At 35.0% G+C, this 18,773-nt stretch overlaps 1 protein-coding gene across 6 annotated transcripts in view; it reads right to left on the minus strand.

Annotated features, from left to right (window-relative positions):
* The window catches only part of LOC118973223 (uncharacterized), a 148,655-nt gene that overhangs the window by 82,869 nt on the left and 47,013 nt on the right, over window positions 1-18,773 (minus strand). Inside the window, exon 5 of one of the 6 annotated variants that reach the window (XM_073214858.1) lies at window positions 13,151-13,844. The exons of the other annotated variants lie outside the window; for them this stretch is intronic. The gene's annotated coding sequence lies outside the window, so the exon portion shown is untranslated. Of the gene's footprint in view, window positions 1-13,150; window positions 13,845-18,773 lie in introns of those variants that run through there. 6 annotated transcript variants of the gene reach the window in all.

The raw sequence follows: 18,773 nt of genomic DNA on the forward strand, positions 1-18,773 counted from the left end.
ATGTCATCTCTCTCAGGGGTTATATTAATTTTGCTCTGTACCAGATTCGTTTGTCATTTCATAGTTGTATATGGTGCCATCTAGTGTCCAGAAGCTCTACTCTTGGGAGCTACTCAGCCCCTGAAGCAATGTCGCAGGTCACAGGGGAGTGGTGTTGGTGCCTGGCGGGAGCGGGGGGAAGATCTGTTTCCTGCTTCCCAGCTGCTGTGCCTGTCTCCACTGCCTGAACCAGTGGGCCGAGCACACTGATATAAACTTTTGTTGCAGAGCAACTGCATATGGATCCCTGCTTTCCACAAGCAGCTGGAATCTCAGTCTCTTCAGGAATTCTGCCCGTCTTAGCTTTCCAACCCTGTAATCGTGAGACTATCATGAAAGTACCATGAAAGGTAGGTTTGTGCTCCCAGAGCAGCTCTCCGGAGTTAGATAGTCAGCAGTTCCAGGCCTCCACTCCCTCCCCGCTCTGTTTCTCTTCCTCCTGCTGGTGAGCTGGGGTAGGGGAATGGCTTGGGTCCTGCTGGGCCACAGCTTTGGTACATTACCCTGTTCCACGATGTCTGCTCTTTTCTCCAGGTGTATGCAGTCTGGTGCAGTCCTGTTTCCTGTTGCTCTCCCAGGGTCAGTTGTATTAATTATAATTTTGTATTACATGAAGTTTTAGGAGGAAGTCTCTCTCTCACCTCTCACACTGCCATCTTTAATCCCACAAATCGAATCTTAACATTTTATTAAAAAAAAAAAACTTGTAGGGTTCCAGACCAGCTCCACAATATGACACTTTAAACCTGCATGCCTATAATAACTACACCAGAGTTGCTAGTTTTTTTAGTGACCTCCATGTCCACTTTTCTGCTGGTGCCAACAGAGAAGCAAAGGGAGTTTCAGGAAACTTATCACCAGTGTGAATTATAAGCCTCCAATAAAACTAGAGACAACAGTAGTGATTGAAAGATCCATTCAGGAAGTGTATAAATACAAAAGTTCTGATCTCCCACAAAATTTTAGGCAATGGTTATCAACTCTGGCAGCCAACTGAATCACCAGGGGAGATTTTACTAAATACCGTGCTGAGGCCCCAACCTGGAGACTCTGATTAGATCCAGGTATTCACATTCGTGAGGGTTTCTCAAGTGATTCAAACATGATGAAGTAAAGGAATCATTAATGAGATAGAAGAAGCTAACCCTGGGCAACAGAGATGCAAATTTAAATGGGTGCTATATTAAAGAAGATCAGAGAACAACAAGCAATAAAAAGTAGCTGATAATCATTAAAGGTTAATGTGTGATTATCTCTGTATCATAATTGATTGTTCAATTGGTTGTTCAATGATAATGGACATCCTTCTGTCATATAGTGTCACTGCTTGGTATTGTCTACCTAGAACATTCTTTTATTCCCCAATATTCCTTGTATTTAGGGCCTGTGTCTTGATCTTACTAAGGGAATGTCACCAAAAATGATGTGCACCACTCTTAGGCCAAGGTAATTAAGGAGAAGTTTGTATTGTCTCCAACCACTTTCTCTGGCTAGTTGTCAGCATGCAGAGTAACCTTCATTCATGTTAAATGTGACATTGTGTTATCCTATGTCCATGTCAGGACACTAGCCCCCACCTCCAACTTAGAATACCTGAACTAGATTGTTATATTCACAAGAAATGTAGTTCCACTGTATCAAGCCACTGATATTTCATATGTGTTTATTACCACAAATAACACTTTAATCTACAAAATTTTAATGATGGGGTGCTGCAGTCTAAAGTGTGTGGTCATGGCTGAGTGGTTGGGTGGTTTTCAATAAAGAAAAATATATAAAGCTGAGTAGAAGTTAGGACGTTAGGACTGCCTAATGATGCTGTGGGAAAGCCGTTTCCTTTACTAACTTCGAAGGCAGCCACATGCCTAATGAACCTAAAGACTGTGGAGAAATTGTTATGAAGAACCAGCATGTCATAGCCTGTGTTGGCTATTACTCGGTTGTCTTTAGCAAGATATTACAAGAAAGATACGAGCTTAGGCAAGAATTGGTTCATTTTCAAACAAAAACAAATTATGTGGTTGTAGATGAAACATTAATATTTTTACATCATTAATTTACAAGCTTAATATTGCAGATTTTTTAAAATAATCATTTCATCTATGGTAGAACAAAATAAAAGATATGGGACTCAAATAATAAAATAATACTTTCATAATGCTTTCTCTTAGTTTCTTTCATATTTTAACTCATCAATATACATGGTTTAAAAGGATTATGGTGAGAGTAATCTATACCTATAATGGGAAAACTATGCAAATGAAAGTTATGGCAAAACATACTGCCCTTAGCACTCTTTTTTTATAATTCAAAAGGGAAATAACTGTCATGGAGTGTGGAAAAGAGTATTTGTTGGTTTTTGTGAACCATCTCTTTTTGCACAGAGCTTTGCAATTTATAAAGTAATTTTATTATCTCATTTTGTATTTTAATCCAGTGCATGAAAGAGAGAGGACAGGAGTAACACTAATAGGAAGAAGAGTTTTATGCTAGGATTGAACATGAGCTTTGATATCGCACTGTCTGCTTCCTAATCCTCAATCTTCTACCTCTGTGACTTCAAATAAATTACTTAACCTCTCTTGAGTATTCTCAACTGTAAAATGTGGATACTTAATATGACCTCAGAGGTGGTTGTAAGGATTAAATGACCTATATACACAAACATTTAGAAGAAAGCCTGACCCAGGGAAAAGACTCAAAATGTATTAATTATTATCAGCTATTATTTTCAGCATAGTAGAATTATGACCTGAATAAATTAATTTACTAAAGATCACATAAATGAATAAATGTATGCATATAGAGTAGTCTCAGAATATCTAGACTTCTCATTTAGGATTTTCTTTCTTCTGTATAATCACCTGCATTTTGGATGAATTAATATAAAACTTACTAATTTTATAACTACAAGTTGTTTAAACTAAGAGATTTACATATCATATGGAGAAATATTACTTTTGCTTACCGGTGTATCTGCTTCTCCTAATTTCCTGGGCATATGGAAACTTACTTCCTAGCATTTTTTTATAACTGGCCATGTGAGAGGTTTTAGATAATGGGCCAACAGCAGAAGGGATGTGTGAATTTAAGAGTTGGCCTGTGATTTTCTGGGTTTTATTTCCCTACCACAGAAATAGAGGATATATATATTGGGATGGAGTGCTTAGTATAGAAACAGCCCAGATTGCTTAGCTACTTTATGGAGACCAGTTACCCTGAAGTGTCACCCACTCAGCCAACTTAATGTGCATGAAATAAATTTTATTTAGGTTGATATTTAAATTTGGAGGTTGTTTATAATATAATCAAATTGATCTTACCTAATGCATTATATTTTCGTTAAGCTCTTTTAATATTGACTAACTTAGATCTTTGTTCAGCTCAGAAATATTTTCCTGTATTTTCTTTCTTTGATAATTATTTTCACTTTGCTTTTTCTCCAGTGTAGGTAGAGAATAAAATTATGCTTAGATTCCTTGTTCTGGATTCCTGCCATCTTTTAGCTCATTTATTTATTAAATTTTCACTTAACACTATTTTAACATTTGTTTGATTTCTGAAGTTTGTATTGTTAATTTCTTGTCTGCTGCATTATATTACATAGTATATATCTTTCATATATCCATTCCCCTAAGGTTGGACACTAACTACTCACTGCCTTGCTAAGGCCTCCTCCTATGTGTCTCCTATGGACTAGTGGAAGAATTCTCAGTTGTGTTTATATAGAAATGTGTTTCTTGGTTTATATGCATGTTAAATTTCACTGAGGTATGGCCAGAATTCTCATGAAAATACTTTTCCCCGTTGATAGAGTTGCCAGTAATTCATGAAGGCTCCATTTGCTCATATTTGCTAAACTCACCTCTACTTTTGAAATATTCCCCACTGTAATGTATGTAAAGCAAGTTATCATATGTTTTATTTTTCATTTCTATGCAGGAGTTGGTCAGATCTCTATATACTTGTTAGACATCTGCTTGCTGTTCTGTAAATTGACATTTCATACCTTTTGTCCTTCTCTTTTTCTTGTTGATTTGAAAGCACACATTGTGTATTGGGTTTACACATTGCAGCTGTCTTCTCCCAGTTGACGTGTGTTCATTCATTTAAAAGAGTTTTTAATTTTAATTTAATTTCTAGGAGCACTTCTTGATTTATTTTCTCTTCTAATTTTACTGGTACGATTTTCAAAGTATTTTCTCAGATACTTTGATCATGGTTTATAATTTGGCAATTATTTTCTTAAACTTGAACAATCATTTTGGGGATTTTTATTATATCTTCTCCATATTTTTAGATATAGTATCTTCTTTAACTCAGCTGAAAATACTAATTGGAAATCTTCTAAAAATTTATTGTTTCCAGAAATTTTTTATAAATAAGGCATTTTATTTTATTTTAAAGGATAAACCACCAGTTTGGTTATTAGTCTCATTACATACTTCTGATTAATTTTATTTTTAAAATGCTATACATAAATAATGAAACTGTGTTTTAAAACTTTAAGGTAAAATATCCCACTTTGTAGGCTCTGTTCTTCCTATCTTTTCCTGTTCCTTTATATGTAAATCCCACTTGCTCCTTAGTCATTTTCTTCCATCAGGGGGCTTCTTTAATTCTCCTAATGTGCCTTCGGTGCCTGTCTCTTCTTGTTACATAGCTTCCTGAATCTACTCTTGCTATAACGTCTTTTTCATTCTGACTAGCCATTTACTTACCTACTTCTACTGTTAGACATATAAGCTCTTTGAAGAAAAAAACTGACTTTATCTTCCCCTCAAAACTTATCTTATTGCTGGACATACACTTGGTTCCCAGCAAAAATTTGTTGAATAAAAAATAATTCAACAATTTTTTATTGGATGGCTATAGACATACAAGCTTCAAAATGGCTTTTGATTTGTACTGATTCAAGTCTGTTTTCTTTCTTATTTGGTCAGCTAAGACAGAATCAAGTTGTTCATTGTGAATTTCTTTCTAGACATATAGAAATCAGATTTAGGAACAAAATATTCCAAATAGAGTAACATAAGTGCTCTTAATGAAACTCTTTTCAGAAACATACACATTGTTGTACACACACACACCAGGTAGCAGCCTTTTGTGACAATCTTTCTATATGTCTTAATTATTGATTTATTTATTGTTGAAATCTCTTTGATGTAATAGTTTTTTTTTTACTTCCCTTAGAGAAAGGCATAAAATCTATGAGGCTATACAATGGTGTGTAGAAGAGGATTCCCTCAATAGAAATGCTTCCTAATATTTTAAGTACACATATAAGTCTTACTAAAATATTTAAGGAAATTTAAAAAACGAAAACAAAAGTAAATAAGCAAAGTGGGACCCTAGAATTTGTGTTGCAAAGGTTTCCATCTCTTTAAAAACTATTCTTTTGAAGCTAAGTCTACAAATGGTTATGTTTCTTTAATCTTTTGAGGTTAAAATAATGACTTGGATATTTTAGAAGAAGTTCCTTTAAAGTCAGTTAAATATATCTGATTTGAAAATATGCAGCATATAATGCTGTGGGCATAAACCCATGACAGGAATACTCATAGTTCAAAGGGGTCCCTTAGGGAAAGATTGTAGTATTGGTAAAGACACTTGGGAGAGATACATCTCTGATATCAAAGAACAATTTTCTAGTATGAAAAGGAAGGAACTAATTGAAAAAATATGTACTTAGGACTGAAGGACAATCTTTGTTAGCATAACCATATTTAGAGTAACAGATAACTGGAAAATGATTTTCAAGTAGGTTTGTACTACAACTTAGACTAGAAGTATGTTCATTGGTGAGCTGAGTTTGACTATTTCTCACAAAGAGATGATGCTACCCTCCATACACTTTAAGTGAGCAATTGCCCAATTTCCCCATTTTCAGGAAATCTAGTTTTACCGTATAATCATATATGTGAATGCTGTTTTTTGCTTAGTCTTAATGTGATTTCGGGCCAATGAAATATTCCATTTGAACCTCCTGACATGAGGTAGCCTGAGACAATGGAAACAACCCTAGAATTGAAGTCAGAATATTTGTCTAATTCTTCATTAGATCCTTATTGGACCCTCCAATTATCAGACCCATAGTTAATCACTTATCTCTATTAACCCCAGCTTTTTCATGTGAAATGATATCAGAATCACTGCCTGGCCTTATCAAAGGATGTAACATTGTTGGAAGTTTTAAACTGTAAAAATATTTTTAAAATATTATTATCAATAAGAAATTGTCAAATATTAATTTGACTAAGTTTTTCTTTTATTTTAGTTAACTACATTGACTATTTCTCTGGTACTATATATATATAGAGAGAGAGAGAGAGAGTGGGAGAGAGAAAGAGAGCTTACTTAATTGTGGGAATGGAGTGTGGAAATCAGTAAGTAATAAAGCATGCTAATTCTGCTGAGAAGTTGTAAATATATCTGCTATTATCAACATGGGGTACATTGTCAATCTGAAAGTAGTGTTTGATTCCACTAGATTTACTAATTTACTGAACCCTTGAGGAAAGTCAGCTTAATGACATGTACATTTAGCTATACTAATGGGTTCTTGTTTTGGTTTTTGTTATCGTGGAGGGTGTTTTGGGTCAAAAAGAAACATTAAAAAGGCAACTATTGCCCCTTTATCACCAGTATTTCATAAAATCAAAATAATCTGAGCATCTTCCTCTTCTCTCAAACAGGAATATCAACCTCAAGTGAACAGGGAGCGTCTGGATGAGAAGGCACAGTGTACTTGAGAGGATGAGGGAAGGAAGACCATATGACTCGGAGAGAATAGTTAATTTTAAGGGACATTTGTGGCACAGGAAGATTGAGTTTTGTAGCATGAAGAGAGCAGGTATCAAAAAAGAGAAAAGTTCCCTACTATTACAGTGATGAGGGATTCTTTTTAAGATAGGGAGCAAAGTGGGTGAGACGTAAATTGATTTCAGCAGTTTATAATCCGGTTTCTAACTGTGACTGGCAGGACAATTTAGATTCTACACAGATAGGATTCCAGAAATCCAGCATAGATGCAGGAGTTTGATTACGCTGGTCTTTTGGTTAAACTGGGGGGACTTTCTTCACCTCATTTCCTCTAAAAAAATCTTTTCCAAATAAGATTACATTGAATAGCTGTTTCTCTTGCAATATACTAAACTTCATTTTTTATTTAATGCATAACTAATATATAATTATAACCTGCCAGAGATAGTTAGATATTTTATCATTAGTTGGAGCAGTTACCTCGTCTGTTAAAAAGAGTACTGAAATGGAAATCAGGAAATTTGTTTTCCACTCTTAATTGCTAATTGGTTGGCTTTATGTAAGTTATTTGATCTTTCCAGAATAGAATTTTCATAATATATGCACACCATGCTTCACAGTAGAGGTTTTTCATAATTTATTGTTGAAATGAACCGAGTCAGATCAAGAAGCTCTGAAAGTTGGACTTGATTTTTGAAGTTCCCGCTGTCTCTAAAGTTCTATGATGATTCATTTAATCTGGACCTGTGGTTTGCTTTCCCTCCACTATATACCAAGTTCTACTTGCATCTTTCATTTGTGTATTAACAACAGGCTGGCCAGTTAGTTTTTCTTATCACTTGGAGTGATAGTTGTGTCAGAACATTTGTCATAAATTTTTACTGCTTTTATGACTTTGTCTTTCCTACTGCTTATAGACACACACGAATTTGGGGCTTTCCAAGATAGTTCAGAAATATGAACCACCTAGTGTGTGTGTCTTGGGGGCACTGACACATTTTCTGACTCAGCTCCATTTAGAACTTGTTCTTTTACATTTCCTAAAAATACATATATGTAGAAGTACACACATACATGAGTACACACATACATATTTATATGTATCTCTCTGTGTGTATAATATATGTTAATAGAATGTGTTTTCATCTCTATGAATATTTACATATAAATAAATATATTTCCTTTCCTAAAATGCAACTTCTCCAATATCCTCATTTTACATATGAATATCCTTAGGCAAATGAAAATTAAAGGATCTTTCTAAAGTCATATAGCTTATTACTAGGAGAGTATAACTTATTTACAGAAACCAACCTGCATGCTTTTATGAAGTACCATTTTATTTTTAAAGAAAGTCTGTTTATGTTGCAAATTTAAATAGTTATAGAAAAAAGGGCTAGCCAGAACATTAATTTTGTTTAATCATAGCAGCATACATTTTATTTTGGGTTATATGAATAGATCAGAGATGAAACATCATATCAATTAGCTATTGCTACCTAATGAACCACCTCAAACCTCGGTGGCTTAAAACAACACACACTTATTTAATCATGATTCTGTGGTTTGGCAGTTTTGTCTGGGCTGAGCTAAGTAGTCCTTTTGGTTTTGACTGAGCTCATTCATGCATCTGTGGTCAGCTGACAATTGACTGGAGGCTGGCTGATTTGAAATGACCTCCAGGTAGGATGATTTGAATGTGCTTCATGTATTTGCATATCCTCCTAGACTTGTTCACAGGGTAGGCAAAGGAACCTAAGAGTAAGAGGGGAAGCACACAAAATCTTTAATGGGCCAGGTTCAAAACTGTCCTGTTACTTCTGCTAAGTTTTATTGATCAAAGTGGGTCATAAGGCCAGCCCAGATTTAAGGGGTGGAGAAACATGGCAAAGGAGTTTTGCAATTAAGAGTTTGCAACTCAAAGGGATAAGGAATCATGGTCATTTTTGCAATTTGGTATGAACAGCCTTTTTGTAAAAACCAATGTATATAATAACACAACTAATTAATAGCCTTTGTCTGGAGGAAGGATTGGGCAAATTATGACTGTGGGCCAAATTTGCCCCACTGTTTTTGTAAATAAAGTTTTATTGGAACACAAACATGCACATTCATTCTCATATTGTCTATGAATGCTTTTGTACTACAATGACAGATTTGTATAGTTGTGACACAGACCACATAGCCCACCAAGCTTAAAATATTTATTATGCTACCTTTTCTATGAAATATTTATTGATCTTTGGTAAGTTCATTTGTTCAAGTTTCTTCAATAAATAAATTCAATTAAAAACGTTAATAATTTATTATGCAATATAAAAAACAAATTCTGAGATTCTATTAACTAAATTTGCTTTATAAACAATAAGATGGAAACTTAATAAATGGTACATTCTAAATAAAAATCCTGGCTAGTTCTACAGCATGGTACAATTAGTCCATTGACATAAAAAGTCTATGGTGGCATCAGAAGAAAAAATAAATTGGTTTTAGAAAAACATGGGATTGATGAATCAAAAAAGAAAATAAGATGTTGAGGTAGGCTTATCAAATAAACCAATACACAGGTTTCTGCAGTTCTAGCTGAATATTTTTTTATGCTTACGATTAGTATGAGTCCAGCTTAAATTAGTTATAAAGATATGTTATGATGGAATAATAGAAGACTAAAATTATTAGGCTAGAGGTCATTGGCCAATAGTATCCCATCAAGTAGATTTTTTTTTTTTGCCTTTTGCAATGGGACAAATTTTCCTTCATATGATAACAGATAGATTTGATTAATTCTTATCATGATATAGCAATGTGTGAACATTCCATTTTCAGAAAATAATTTGTACAATTTACATCAAAGGGATTCAGTGAAAGCATTTTTTTTCAGTTTTTGCATTTGACTATGTCATGAAACTTTTGCTTTACATAAGTGCTTATTACTTTGAATTACTGCTGTCAGAGACTGAGAGAGCCCGTCTTCCAGGAATCTCATTAAGAAAGGAAAAATAATTGGGGAATCCTCATAGTTCATCATTTTGAGTTAAAAGGAAAGATAAATAAGTTCTGGGGATGTAATATACAGCATGGTGATTATAGTTAACAATACTGTATTGTATATTTTAAAAGTTGCTAAGAGAGTACATGTTGAAAGTTCTTATATGAAAAAACTAGCTACGTGAAGTGATGGATGTTGAGTAAACTTACTGGGATAATTATTTCACAATATATACATACAGCAGTTCCTCAACTTATGATGGGGTTACATCCCAATAAACCCACTGCAAATTGAATGTATCTTAAGTAGAAAATACTTTAATACACCTGACCTGCTGAGCATCATAGCCTGGCTTTCCTTAAATGTTCTCAAAACACTTACATTAGACTACAACTGGCAAAATCATCTAACACAAAGCCTATTTTGTAATAAAGTATTGCATATCTCATGTAATTTATTATACTGGAAGTGAAGAACAAAATGGTTGTATGAGTACAGATGGTTGCATGTATCGGTTGCTTATCATTGCAATTACTTGGCTGACTGGGAGCTCTGGTCCACTGATGCGCCCAGCTTCATGACAGGGTATTGTGCACTATATCAATAGCTGGGGGAAATATCAAACTTCAAAATCCGAAGTACAGTCTCAACTGAATATCTGTTGCTTTTGCACCACTGTAAAGCTGAGAAATCCTAAGTCAAATGATAATAAGTTGGGGACCATCTGTATATCAAGTCATTATGTGTACACTTTAATACAAAATTGTATACCAGATATATCCCAATAAAACTGGGGGAAAAAAGATTTATTCCTCTCCAAGAAAAGGAGGTGGGAGATTACCTTATGGGAGAAACCAGGCCATGTTCTTGAAATTTGATCATGGATCCGTTTTCTGTTTCCTCCTCTAATACATGGAGACTCCCTGCTACTTAGAAGCAAGAATTAGTTCAAGAACAAGTGTCTCACTTGCAGAACGCTGAAGAAACAGTGTCAAATTTCACAAATTATATATTAAGTAGAAAGTAGAAGAATTTTATCACATACTTTCTCTTTATCCATTGAGATGAAAAAAAGTATTATTCTATATAAATCTATTAATATGGTGGATGACACGTGAGAATATTCTAGTATTATTAATCCACCATTGAGTATTGAGGTAAACCTGATGTGGTCATAGTGTATTATTTTGTTTATCAGCTCTAGTGCCCTAGGATTTTGTTTAGGATTTTTGCATGTATACACACAGGTAAGGTGAATCTATTCACCTTAAAAATCTCTTTCTCTTTTATAATGTCTGTGCCAAATTTATGTCATTATTCTAGTCTGCATGGAATGAATTGGGCATATTATCTTTTTTCTCTCTTCTCTGGAAGAGATTTCAAAAGTTTGTTTCTTGAGTTTCTTAAAGTTTAGTAAAATTTGCCTTTAAAACCATATAAGCTTGCCATTTTCTTTATACAACGATTTCCCACTGTGACTAAAATTCTTAATAGAAAACCATTAATGATGTGTAATTTTTTTAGTTATATTTTAGTAGATTGTAGGAATTTCCAGTTACTCCAAGCTTCCAAGATTTTACCATAAAGTCCTTGTTGCATTGTTTTTAAATAGAGTGCTGAGATATGCCACCTAGATTTCCCTTCAGGACTAAAGAATTTGTCTAAGGTGCTTCTCTACTTGTTTAAGGTGTGGCTTTGTGACAACCATTAGCAATCAGCCCATTTCAGAATTGACTCAGCAGAGAAGAGATGCTTCAACCAAAGTAACATGCCCTTTATGGGGCAGCCTGAATCCCCTGACTGATTAGCTTGTGGATGTAAAGGCCTCTTATCTGAGCTGGTGACCTAGAGGACAATCCCAGCTTCAAGTCTCACTATAGGTACCTGAGGCCTTATTGAAGCTGCATAGAAGCCCAGCTTCTCATTTAGCCCAATTCTGCTTCATTATCTTCCCTTCCACATGATAATCCTAAGAACACTCCCTAATATATCCCCCAGAGACTAAGCACCATCTCCAAGTTTACTCCCCACTGTGCCCAACCTAGAAATTTGGTACCAGAAATGATCCAAGAAACAAGATGCTAAAATGACATTTTTAAGCCAGATGACCTGCTTGTTATCTATCTGGCATTAAGCACCTTGTCACTGGAGGCTAGTTACCTAGTAGTTTGAGGAATGATGGGATATTCCTGCCTCTTATACTTCTTACCAGTAAAAATGAAACACAGTGACTGGCAACCCTCTTAGTCATCTGGAGGCAGTATGTTCCACATGTGGAAATAATGTGCCAGCCTTATATTGGGGCACAAGAAAGGCTTACAACTCTGGGAGAGATCAGACAGAAAGAGCTTGGCAGCAGTCCAGACCACAGTACACCCTGTGGCATTAGAGGTATAATGGTGGGAAAAGGCCTTCTAAGGAGTTTTTGGAAAGCCATATGGAACAGTCATAAACAACAAAAAAAATGGTTCTAGTGTAATCCACAGCAGAAAATTATATGCCTTTTAAGTAATAAGCTCCTAGTGTGTTACCAGGCCTTGGGAGAAATGGGGTGTCTGCCCATGGGGCACACAATAACCATGAAGCCTTAAGACATCAAAAGCAAGACTTGGAAATTTTAAAAGAAAACAAAGGTGAGTATCTGATTTGGAGTCAGGAAGAATTCCTAAGATGCAAATAGGAAAAATATCTGTAAGATTGACATATTTAACTATTTTAATGTAAGGTGTTTTGTTCCTAAAGAGACATTTTGAAGAAAGTGAAAAGTTACAAATTGTGAGAACATGTTTGCAACATAAAACCAATGGTAGATTATTATTGAGATTATATAAAAATCCATAAGGAAAGGCAACAATCCAAAAGAAAAATGAGCAAAACATGAAAAATTCATTTTACAGATGAGAAAACCTATTTGGCCCCAAATCAAAATAGAGTCAAACCTCATTAGTGAACACGGAAATGGAAAACAGTTGAAAGATGACATGTGATTGCAAACAACAAGTCTGACAATACTAAATTTTGGAGAAAATGGGGAGTAAGCATTTCTTTATCCACCGCTGATGGGAAAGTAAATTTATACAGCCGTCTTTGAAAACAGTTTGGTATTGTCTTATAAACTGACCATTCATATTCCCTACAACCTAGCAAATCTTTTCCTAGGTATATGCAAGATGGACTTTTGTACATGCTCATGGAGAGATGTACAAACATGTAGTTTTTAGTAGAAAAAATTGGGAAAAACTCAAATATTCATCATCAAAAATATGGATACATATATTATAATATAGTCATGAAATGGAATAAGTTATGATTATATAAATGAAGTCAAAGGAAAGAATTTTAGCATCACAGTTTTCAGCAGAAAATAGGAAGTCTCAGATTTCAACCGTAATGATACATATTCCATAATTTAAAATAAATCCGGACTTAACAATTTATTCTGAGAAGTGTTTTATTTAGAGTTACATGTATATCTGATAAAATGAGAAAAATAATAAGCAAGGAATAAGAAGAAATCTGGAATATTGGAGAGGAGGTAGGGTGTAATGGAGGAAAGGAACTCGTGGGTAGTGTTACTTCTTTTTAGATGTTCGTTTCTTTGCTTGGGTGGTGGGTTCACAGATACTCATTATATTCACATATATTGAAAATAAATCAGTCAATTATTTTAGTTTTTTTCTTGCTGTGTAATAAATTGCTACAAACCTAGCGGCTTATATAATCCACCATTTGTTAGCTTACAGTTATTTCAATTAGAAGTTTGACCTAGTGTGGCTACTCTCTCCTCAGAGTATCTATCGCAAGGCTAAAATCATGCATCATCTAGGCTGAATTCATGTGTCTAGGCTGTAGGGAAAAATGTCCTTCCAAGATCTTTTGTGCTGTTGGCAGCATTCAGTTCTGTGTGGCTGTAGGACTGGCTTCTTCATTTCCCTGCTAGCTGTCAGTTGAGGGCCTTCTCAGTTCCTAGAGACTGCCTGCTGTCCTCAGCTCTTCAGGCTGTCAAAGAAACGCTGAATACCTCTCAGGCTTTGAATCTTTTCCTTTTCTGCAACTGAATGGAAAAATGCTCTGATTTTTAAAGGGTTCATATACTTTCTTCAGGCCCACGTGGATAATCACCCTATGTCAAGGTCAACTGTGCCGTCACACAACCTAATCACAGGAGTAAAAATCCACGACATTCACAGTCTGACAGATTATGCAGGGCATGTACTTCAGATGGGGGGAGTCTCAGGGGCCATTTCAGAATTCTGCCTTCCACATCAATAATCCCATAAAGTAGACTGATGAGAAAGCAATAATTACTATTATGGACAACACAGGTCCATTCTAAGAGAAAGTGAACAAACAAACAAATAAATAAGGCTTGTATCTATAATCTGATTGATGTCTGAACCTTTCTGTTAGTACTTTACTAAGTTTTGAAGTTTAAGATTCTCTTAAGGATGAAAAAGTCTCCTCCGAACTTTGGCCAACACTTCCTAAATAAAAATGAGCTTTGATCTAAACCATTAACTTCGCTAGGCAGGTGGACTAAGTCTGTGAAATCTGCGACTGTAGCAGATGTAACCCGTGTAGCAGAATGTGGCTTCCTCTAAACTATTATGACTGTAGTACTGTAGAGATCATTTTCTCAGTGCTTTTTACCTTTTAAAGTATGTTTTAATTTATCAAGGGCATGGGATGTGGAAATAAAATAATTCTAATTCATCATTACATCATGGTGCTGAGGAGCTTGACTTCCTAAATTCAAATCCTGATTCTGTCACTTATTTGGGTGACCTTGGACAAGTCATTTAACCTCTTTATGTCTAAGATTCTTTATCTACAAAACGGCAACAATGTCTTAGTTTCTAGAGTATAACCTAGATATTCACAGAAAGAATGTGACACATCATATAGACTTTATAAATATGACTTATAATTATGCTCATAATCATTTCACTATGTAGGTTTATTTAAAAGTATCCTATACACATGACACCAGTGCTTTAGTTATTGATTCCATCAGGCCTTCAAAAAATACCAAACAAAACATAGCTTCCTCAGTGTGTTATAATGTTAACCATATTAGGTGTTCCATTAACATATTGTAGTATTCTCATGCTGTTGTATATGCCATTTTTAATTTTGATTCTCTGTGGCCAAAAATTCCTTCCTTTTTCCATTTCTTCAAATGGCTTAAATGTCCTCAGTTGCTATCTGATATTCTTTAAGTAAATTCACTGAGGTTTTGCCAAGCCCCTTCTGAGTTTTATATATGTTTCCTGGGGATTTTTCATTAATGTCATATACTGTGAACTGACCGGCTATTTGTTGTGATCTGGCTCACTTTCCTATCGATGGCTTATTCTATATTAAAAGGGATGAGCAAATTGAGCCTGTGAAACATTTTTGTTTTGCTTGCTTTTTATACCTCCTTTCTATGAAGGAAAATTTTAGTATACTTCTCATTTTAGTTTTATAAGATATTTTGATAAAATGCTGCAGTACTTTATAATCAAACACGAGAGAGGTAGAACACGTCACCACTGAAGAAGTCAGCATTTCCTACAAATCTCTGCGCCTTGGTTTTTAAAGGTTTCATGAACCCGGAGTGGCAGCGTTCCCTTTGCTTAGTTATAACACAATGATGTGTTTCTTTTTCTGTCAGGAACTGGCGGTATGACAAACTCAAGGGAGTAAATGGTGAAACGAGAATTAGAGAAGCCAAGCCAATTTCCTGTATGAAATTACATGCCCTATGCTCAATATCTAGGTCAAAAAACATGATTTAAGAAAATCATGAAAAGAAAAAATGTATCTCAAATTTATGCATCTCAAAATTATGAATTCTCATAAAATTAACTGAGAAAATAGAAAATAGAAAACACGAATTTCTGGAGTTCTTTCTTTTTTGAGATGAATATTGAAGTTTCAATTCTAGGACTTAAGAAGTAGAAAGCAAGCAAGTTACCGTTTATTTATAGACATTTGCTTAGAATTTAGTGCTGGAGGTGGAGTTTACTGTTGTATGGGGTACCCAGCCTCTGGCATGTGGATGTACATGCTGACAGACACACAAGATGAGGGTCAGTTGGGCTCAAGGGAGACCTCAGTGCTGGAAAAAAGTAGAACTCTGCCATTTGTATTAAGGGCTTAGTGTGGAGAGGATGTTGTTAACATGGGTTGTGAGATACGTAAGTGATGGGAGACAGAAAGGAAGGATAGAGCCTCTTGGAGGCTTTACAGGGTGGAATTTACTTTGTCACTATGTTAAGCAGCACTAAGTGGAGTACGCATTGGTGGACACACTAGTCTTTGCAAAGAGGGAACTTCCATTACATAAGCTGGTAGAGTTAACAAGTAATGACTAACCCCAACCATTTCGGAGTAGATAAACTGGTTATCCCATTCCTTTTGATGCTTTCCCACTTTTTGATGCCAAATGATGCAAGCTGAAAAAATGAGGGGAATGAATCTGTGACTAGGTTTTCTTTCATTGCATCTTTAAATTAATCCCAGCCCAGAAAACTAGAATAGAAAAAAAAAGTCATTCCTTGGTTGTTAGATTAAAATGTGTGTTTTGTTGTGAACTTGGTAAAACACTGAAAAGTTGTCATGCCTTAAAAATTTTGGGGACAAACCTCTAGGGCTATGCTCTCCAATAGAAGTGTAATGAGAGTAGCAAAGTGATCCACATGTTTATTTGAAATTTTCTAGGAGTCCCATTAAAAAAGTAAGAACAGACAAAAATAATGTTTATATTTTATTTATCTCAGTGTATACAAAATATCATTTGAGAAGATAACATAAATTATTACTGAGACATTTTACTTTCATATTTTATACTAAGTTCTGGAATCTTGTGTGCATTTTACCCTTGCCACACATCTCAGTTTGGACAAGCTCATTCCAAGTGGTCAAGACCACATGTGGTAAGTGACCACTGTACTGACAGTTTATCTCTGGGGGATAACCAGCCCATTTTCTATGTAACATCCATGACTAAGAGAAAAAGAGATTTTGCCACTGTTACTGCTAATCAGTTAACTGGCTTAGGCAAAGCTAAGTGTCTTTTTTCCTGTACTGCATGGCTAATACAACCCACTAGATGAACTGAAAAGATACTGTACTTTCCTCAACATATATTTCAACTGATAGAGTAAAAATATATTTTTGAAGATGTGAATTATTTAACTCAGGATGTGCAGAAAATATGGCAACTGCTTTTGGAAGACACAAAGATATTTTATTTATAGGCAACTAAACACAAAATACCATATCATGAAGAGTTTTTTAGTGATAGATTTTAAATATAATATTAAAGGATGTTTTAATGAAATCTGAAAATAATAATTCTGTCTGCTTCATTCCCTCACTTTTACCGAGATGCTACATGACAGATTTAATTGTGTGTTATTGAAAAGTGTTGTCTTTGTCTAGGGGATTTACCAGGCAAGACTCTGAGTGGTAAGGTACAGAAATTATTTCCTTTGAACTTACTAAATAAAGAAGGTGGGGCATTATTCACCACGTGATCCAGGTGTTCTGGAATGCGTGGGATGCTAGTGTTAGTATTGGCACTTCATACCTCCTATGATGGCTGGGGAAATTTGTCTGCCTGTTTAAAGAGATAGATACTCAACTAGAAGCTCTTTTTAGCCCCGCCTGCTTATTTAATGTGTCGTGTGAAGTCACTATGCAAAGAGCCAGGCATTTTACTTTATCTAGACTGTCAGATTCTTCATGACAATAATCCTTTATTTCAGGAGTCTGCAGCTGTGGAAAGGCACATTTAAACAAACTACAAAACCTTTACAATGTAGATATAAAACAGTGCTGTCCTATAGTAGATGAGGGTGGGTCAGATTTATATACATTGGATAAAAGCAACACTGGAAACTAAACACTTATAAACTGCATAAAGTAAATAACTGTCTGTAATTAGCTGTGCTAATTTTTAGCTCAGAATTAGGATGATAGTATTCTGTATTTCATATTCTTTACCCAGCTTTACAAAAATATTTTAAAGGGATTTTGCATAAGCTTCCATGAGTTGTCCTTGTTTGTTTTTCTTGTATAAAGGAAGTATATTTTGGATTATGTTTTGTATTATTTGGCATATATTTCTATCTGGATTGTTTTTTTCATGTTTGGAGAGTTAGGGAAAGCTAAAACATTTTGAAGGGCAGATGGCAGCTGGTTACTAAATTTTGCTTGCTGTATACTAAGTCCAAAGAAACACTGCAAGTGGATCAGATTGTAAGAAGTGGATTGGCCCTCATGTAGAATATTTGAAAAATTAGTTATTGCTTCTATTCTTTAATTTTCTATCCATTCCCAAACACCTTTCTGTTTAATAACCTAAAACTACTGTCATATGAATATACTGGAAAATAGTACTTAGAGTTCAATGTCAGGCTCCAGCTCCATTTTATTTTTTACAACACTCTTCACCACAAAGCTAGACCCTTGGCACCTAAACACCCAGCTTTGACCCTATTAAAAGGGCTAAAACTCATTTAAATCAGTAGATCCTTGTAGCTCTACCTTTAATTCCCTGTTTCAGGAATTTTGTTTGGTTCTGTAGATCTGCACCGACCTCTGCATTGTGCTAATGACCTGAATTATACTAGCAAAGATAAACAACCTCAATCCCCAGTGATATAGCAGCTTTTGTTAAAATTTATTGACAAGATGTTTTGGTGAATTTAAGGTGGAACATCAATTTTCTTCTATTTCATAATTACCCAGTGGGAGAAGTTCTATAAAAGAGAAATCTCATTTTCTCCAATTTTTATAATGTTCTACTATTTTCCTAACTTTAATGAAGGTGTTAGAATATATAAAACAAGATTCCTAAACATTCCTCAAATCCTCATCCTGTGGTCTACAGCCTTAGAGTTCTGCTTTCCTGTCCCCTGTACATATTTTCCCTGTCACAGAATGTAACTATCAGAGATTGAGGAGGGAGTACTGATTGTGTGTGCCTCATTTT

This window comes from Manis javanica, chromosome 10 (assembly GCF_040802235.1).
Source record: "Manis javanica isolate MJ-LG chromosome 10, MJ_LKY, whole genome shotgun sequence".
Taxonomy (NCBI): domain Eukaryota; kingdom Metazoa; phylum Chordata; class Mammalia; order Pholidota; family Manidae; genus Manis; species Manis javanica.